This window comes from Stegostoma tigrinum, chromosome 44 (assembly GCF_030684315.1).
Source record: "Stegostoma tigrinum isolate sSteTig4 chromosome 44, sSteTig4.hap1, whole genome shotgun sequence".
NCBI lineage: Eukaryota > Metazoa > Chordata > Chondrichthyes > Orectolobiformes > Stegostomatidae > Stegostoma > Stegostoma tigrinum.
The window spans coordinates 12,930,334-12,937,976 of record NC_081397.1 but is presented as its reverse complement, the minus strand read 5'-3'; positions in this window follow the sequence as shown (position 1 = coordinate 12,937,976).

The window sequence follows — 7,643 nt, the reverse complement described above, 5'->3', positions numbered from 1 at the left end:
ACAAACTCCGAGCTCACTCGCAAATCAACTGGTTCTTGTCATTTAATGATATCTTGAACACAGTATCTGAGAGATTTTAATTGTGGCAGTGTGTTTTGTTCTACTCAAAGTAATCTTTCTGTGTAATATTATTTTATTTCATCTCTCTCTGAGTTCCGCAGGACACTTGTGTCATTGAGAGATTCAGGTTTATTGAGGGATAGTTTTGTCCAATGTCTGTCAGTCTCTCCTATGTGAAAATGCGAGTGCAGTTATCTATCCGTCCCTGTCTGTTTATGCAGTGTGAATGAATATCACTCTCTCACAATCTGTTCCTGTCATACAGTCATAGAGATGTACAGCACTCTTGGGTCCACCTCGACCATAATAATCAGATATCGTAAATTAATCTAGTCCCATTTACCAGCATTTAGCCGATACCACTCTGAACCCTTCCTAATCTTGTGCCCATCCAGAAGCCATTTAAATGTTGTAATTGTCGTATCCTCCACCACGTCCTTTGGCAGTTCAATCCAGTTATGCACCACTCGCTGCTAGCTATTGTTGCCCACCTTAGGTTGCTCTTCAACATTTCACCTCTCCACTTAAACCCATGCCCTCGAGTTATGGATTCCTCTACTCTGGGCAAAAGAACTTGATTATTCACCCTATCCATGCTGCTCATAATTTTATAATCTTCTGGAAGGTCACCACTCGGCCTCCAACACTCCGTGGAAAACAAGCCCCTACAAACCCTGTCTCTTCAGTCTTTCCCCAAAGGCCAAGTCTCCAACCGTAGCAACAATCTTTTAAACATTTTCTGAACTCTTTCAAGTTTAAAAACCTCTTCCCATTTTAAGGGGACACCAGACCCGAATGCATTTTCTCAGAAGCTGAACCAATGTTCTGTACATTCATAACATGACCTCCCAAACCACACATTCAATGCACTGACCAATAAAGGCAAGTGTATCAAACACCTTCTTTGCTGACCTGTCTATCTGTAATTCCATTGCAAGGAGCTATGAACCTGCACTCGAAGACCCTTTGGTTTGGCTTCCCTGGAGCTTCTCTGGAGTCTGCCAGTCCTGCCCTGATTTTCCCTAACAAAATGTAGCACTTCATGTTTGTCAAGATTAAACTCCATCTGACAATCCACAGCCCATTGCTCCTTTTGATCAAGGTCCCATTGTAGTCTGAGGTCATTCAGCATGGAGAAAGGCCCTTCAGGTCAAATTGGTTCATGCTGACCACAGTGCTGATTCAGCTAGTTCCAATTGCCTGAATTTGGTCTATGTCCCTCTAAGCCCTTGCTATTCAAATGTTTTTTTCAATGTTCCTATTGTACCTGCCTCAACCACTTTCACTGATTCCACATATGCACCACTCTCTCATGTCCTTCTTAATCCTTTGCCCTCTAGTTTTCAATTCCCTATTCTTGCAGAAAAAATACACTGTATGCATTCATCCTAACTGTCCTCTGATGATGTAACACACATCAATAAGGTCATACCTCATTCTCCTCTGTTCCAAGGAATAAAGTACTCTCCTGGCTTACCTCTCCCTATAACTGAGGCCTCCTTGCCCTGGCAACATCCTCGTAAATCTTATTTGCACACTTTCCAGTTTAAAAATGACTTTCCTTTAACAGGATGACCAAAACTGTACATTATCCTCCAAATGTGGCCTTACCAGCAACTTCTACAACTGTAACGTAACTCTTATACTCAATGTTCCAACCAATAAAGGCCAGCATGTCAAATGCTTTCTTCACCACCCTGTCCACTTGTGGCATCACTTTCAATGAGCCATGTACTTGTATTCCAAGGTGCCTCAGTTCCACAACACTCCTCAGGACCTGAACACTTCCTGTGCAAGTCCTACCTTGGTTTGACTTCCAAAGTGCAAAACCTCACACTTCTCTGTGTTGAATTGCATTTTCCAATCCTCAGCTCACTTACCCATCTGATCAAGATCCTTCTGTTATTTTTGACAAACTTCCTCGCTATTAACAATGCCTCTCAATATTGTGTCATTGGCAAACTTACTCATCATACCTTGTACATTGACATCCAGATCATTTATGTAAATGACACATAACTAACGTCTCAGCACAGACTCCGTGGCACACCACAAGTCACAGGCCTCCAGTCCAAGAAACAGTCTTCAACCATCACCCTCTGCTTCCTCCCATCAAATACATTTTGAATCCAATTAGCCGACTCACCCTGGTAGCCATGCAACCGAACCTTCCTTATTGGCCTGCTGTGCAGGACTTAGTCAAAGGCCTTACTAAAGTCCACACAGACAACATCCACTGCCCTACCCTTATCTATCTGTGTGGTTACCTCTTTGAAAGTCTCAAAACATTTGTCAGACATGACTTCCAACTCTCAAATCCTTGCAGACTATCCCTAATCAGACATGGAATATCCAAATGTTGGTTGATCCTGTCCCTCACTATCCTCTCTGCTAACTTGCCTCCCAGTGATGTCAGCTCACTGGCCTGTAGTCCCCTGGCTTGTCTTTGCTACCTTACTTAAACAATGCAACAACATTACCCACCCTCCAGTCTTCCAGAACTTCACCAGTGGCTAAAAAGAAAGCAAAAACCTCTGCAAGGGCCTGTGCAATTTCTTGACTAGCCTGCCACATCATCCAAGGCTGGACTTGATCAGGCCTTGGGATTCATCCATCTCAATATGCTCTCAGGCTGAAAACACCTCCTCTCTGGTAATATGTATGCAGTCTAAAAATATCTCCACTTGTTCCCCTTATTTCCTTCGCATCCATGGTTCTCTCCTTAGTAAATACAGAGGAGAAATATTCATTAAAAATCACCCCCCACCCCAAACTCCTCTGGCACCACGCATAGACCACCATGTTGACCTTTAAGGGGGCCTGTTCTCTCCTGAGCCACCATTTTACTCTTAATATAGCTGTAGAACCGCTTGGGATTACCTTTTACCTAATCTGCCAGATCCATCTCATACCCTCTTTTTGACCTTCTGATTTCCTAGTGTAGCTATCTGGGGATTCATCAGAGTCTGATCGCTTAAACGCAATATATTCCTCCTTGTTTTCCGTGAGCAGAGTCTCAGTATCCCTCAATATCTCAGGTCAGCTTTTGTCACTTCTGTCAACTTCTGCTGTCCGAATGTGTATGTTATTAGTCCGTAACATTCAGTTTGTGCTATGTGAAAGTACAGGTGTAATTCTCAATCTATACCGATCAGTTTCGACAAAAGAATGTATGAGTGTTGTGACTAGTCCCTACATGTCCATTCTGTTGCATCAATATGAGTGGGCAGGCATTGATCTGTACCTGCCAATTTGTGCTCCATCAATATGAGAGTTTAGTTTCTGCAAGGCAGATGCAAGAGTGTAGTTATCTCACTCTACCCGGGGGATATTGTTCTGTGACTATTTGAGTTCAGTTGTCACAGTGTACCTACCACATGTTACTTGGTGAATATGAGAGTTTGGTTTTAAATCTGTGACTGTCAGCTTCTCCTTGGGGAGTTTGTTTGTACAATTATCAATCTATCCCTGAAAGATTCTGCAGCGTGAATGTGTAATTGTAGTTATCATTCTGTCCATATCAGTCTTCGCTATGTGAATAGGAGTGTATTTACTAATTTGTTTCCTTCAGTTTCCTGTCATATGAAAATGTGAGGTTAGTTATCAATCTGTTCATTTTTGTATGCGTTCTGTGAATGTTTGGCAGCAGTTATCACTCTGTACCTGTCAGGTTATGCTCGATGAATACATTTTCAGTCAATCCATGACTGTTTCTGTTATAAGAATGCAAGAGTTATTTATCATTCTGTTGCTGCCAGGCTCTGCTCTGTGAATGTCTGATTGCTTTTATCAGGCTTTCCCTCTCAGTTTCTCTGTGCATATGGGAGTGTGGGTATGGGTATCAATTTGTACCTGCCATTTTCTGGTATCTGAATATGAGAGTTTGCATGTCAATCTGTACCTGTCACCTTCTGGTGTGTCAATATTTGAGTGCATCTGTTCCTGGCAGTTTGTGATACACAAAGGATGGCAGTGCAGTTATCTATCAGTCACTGTCACTATTTACTGTGTGAATGCATGAATGCAGTTATCCTTACGTATCTGTTAGTTTCAGCTGTGTGGCTTTGTGAATGCAGTTACCAGTCTCCGCCCGTCAGTTTTTGCTGTGTTAAAATATGGGTTTGATAATCAATCCATGCCTGTGAGTGCGTGCTCTGTGAATGTATGGCTGTCATTACCAGTCTCTACCTCAAAGTTTCTGCTGAGTGTGTGTTTCGATATCCATCTGTACCTGTCAGTTTGTCATGTGAATGTCTGACTGTTGTCATCAATGTGACCCTATAAGTTTCTGCAGTTCAACTATGTGACTGTAGTTATTAACCTGCACCTTCCCATTCCTGCTGTTAAAATCTGAGTGTATTTATCTATCTATGCCTGTCAGTTCCTGCGATGTAAAGATATGACTGTTGTCATCCGCCTTTACCTGTCAATCTCTGCTACGCGAATGAGAGTTTAATTATCAACCTATATCTGACAATTTCTATGAGGTTTATGCGAGTGTCAGGCAATATGCTGTGAAACCATGAGTGCTGTTATCAACTAATACCTGTCAGTTTCTGTATTGTGAATGAGAGGACAGGTATGAATCTTTCTCAGTCACTGCTGTGTGAACATGTGAGTGTGTTTACCAATCTCTCCCTGTCAGATCTGCGCTGCGGACATGAGAGCATAATTGTGAGTCAGTGCCTGTCATTTTCTGTGACGTAAATGTTAGTGTCATTATTATTGTCTCCGTGTCAGTTTCTGCTGTGTGAATGGGGGAAGCAATGGCCGAGTGGTGTTATCACTGGTCTGTTACTCCAAAGATCCAGATAATGTTCTGGGCACCAGGTTCAAATCCCGCTATGACAGATGGTGGAATTTGAATTCAATAAATATCTGGAATTAAGAGTCTAATGATGACCATGAATCTATTGGCAATTGTCAGAAGAAAATAAAAATCATGTCTCTTTGGGCAGGAAACTGCCATCCTTACCTGGTCCACGCTACATGTGACCCCAGACCCACAACAGTGTAGTTGACTCTTAACTGCCCTCTGGGCAATTAGGGATGGGCAAAAATGTTGCCTTGCCAGCAACACCCTTGCCCTGTGAATGAATAAAGAAATGTGAGCTTACTATCAATCTGTATCTGTCAGGTTTTGTTTTAAGCTCTGTGGCTATGGGTGTCATTTTCAGTCTCTATAGTTTCTGCTATTACAATGATTTTAGTTATTGATGTGATGTTAGTTTCTGCCAGGTGACTATTTGAGCAGAATTATCAATCTGTAAATGTCACTTTCCAATATGCAAGTATGAAAGTCTGGTTGTCAGACTGTTCTGGCAGGTATATGCAATGTGAATAAAGGGAGTGTAGTTATCGGTCTGTCTCTGTCAAGTTTCTGTCATGTCAACCTCTGAATGTAACCTGCAAGTTTCTGTAATATGCATGTGTGACTGTAGTAATCAACATGTCCCTGTCATTTTCTGCTGTGAGAAGGTGAGTGTACTTATCCTTCTAGGTCAGTCAGTTTCTGCAATGTCCATCTGTGAGTTTAGATATCAATTTATCCCTGGTGTTTTCTGCTCAGTGAATGTGCGTAGTTATCAAAGTGAACCTGTCAGGTTATGCTGTGGGAGACAGAGTGTTATGATCAGTCTGTTCATGACAGTTTTTGCTCTGTGAATATGTGAGTGTAGATATTGACCTGGACCTTTCAGTTTCTGATTTGTGAATGTATGAGTGCAGTTTTAATTTGTACCTGTTAGTTTCTGCTCTGTGAATCTGAGAGCGCAGTCATCAACACAGTCCACACAGTTTGTGTCAAGTGAATGAATGCAATTATCTGTCTCTGTTACGTCTGTTGAGTCCATCGACCTGCACCTGTCAGTTAATGCAATTGGAATGAAAGCGTATAGTGATCACCCTGTACCTGTCAGTTTGTCAGACTTGACTGTGTGAGTGTTGTTATTCATTGACGCCTCTCAGTTTCTGCAATATGAAGGTGAAAGTGCCGTTATCAATCCATACTATTCACTTCCTGCTGGGTGAATGTGTGAGTTCATTCTCTGTTTCTGCTATGTCAATATGACAGTTTAATTATCAATCTGTACATGTCAGTTTCTGTGAGGTGAATTTGTGAGTGCAGTTTTCAACATGTAACAATGAGCTGCTCTGTGAATACTTGAGTGTCATCATAAATCTAAACCTGTCAGTTTATGCTGTGTGAAACTGGGAGTGTTATCATCAACCTGTTCCTGTCAGTTTCTGCTAAGTGGGTACCTGAGTATAGAGATCATTCTCTTCCTGTCAGTTTCTACTCAGTGAATGTGTTTCTGAAATTATCAGTCTGTCCATGACACACTGCTTTGCTACGGTAATGTTTCCTTATCAATCTGTATTTGTCAGTTTCAGCTCTGAGCATCTGAAAGAGTAGTTATTAAGGTTTGTAATTCATACAGGTCAGGTACTCAACTACAACAGCAATCATCCCAAGAACCACAAACAAAACTGCATCAAAACGCTGTTCAAGTCAGCCACAATACACTGTCACACCCGGAGCTGTGTAGAGCCAAGGAAGAACATTGATACAGTGTCTTTAGAAGTGATAGTTACCTGAAAAGCGTCATTGCCAATAACTACAAAACAGATGACAACAGAAAGACACAACATGTCCAGAGACACTAGTCACCCTGCCATACATTAACGGCATACCAGAAATGACCACTAGATGACACCGCCCAGTAGGAATCATGGTAGGCCACAAACGGACAGCTACTGATGAGAACAAAGGATCCGCAAACCATGACCGACAGAACCAACGTTATTTACAAGATATGAAATGTAAAAAGGAGTTAAGTTATTTACAAGATTATGAAGAGATCGTCGTTACCATGACACAGGGTAAACCGGTAGGAAATTAGCCTTCAGGATAAACACCAACCAGCTACCAAGAGACATGACCAACTATCACTCATCTAAATGTACACGGACAAAGACGGACACCAATTTGACTGGGACAACGTAGGCATACAAGGAGAAGCCAACCAAAGACATGCACCAGAATTCCTAGAGGCTGGCACTCAAACTGGAACTCCATTAATAAACATGTCAAGCTGGACTCCATGTACGAAGAGACAAATCCAGAAGTGATGCCACCCACCCCAGCAAACCGAGGCACATAAACAGCAAGTAGGACAGAACACCACTGCTTCACTGGAGGCGCACTGATGATGTCACGTAGGATGATGACAAAATGTCTGTAAACAAACTTACAAGCTTGGCAAGCAAGTCAGCAAAAGCATAGTTATTAATCTGACCCTGACAGTAACTGCAATGCAAATGTGACTGCAATTATCAACTTCTATCTGTCAGTTACTGCAATTTTGAATGTTACTGTTATCAATCTCAGTTTCTACTTGGTGACCGTGTGAATACGCTTATAAGGACCAGCCAGATTCTGCTCTGTGAATATCAGAGTAGTTATCAAAATGTACCTGTCAGTTTATGCCATAGAACAATACAGCGCAGAGCAGGCCCTTCGGCCCTCAATGTTGCGCTGACCTGTGAGCTAATCTCAGCCCATCCCCCTACACTATCACATT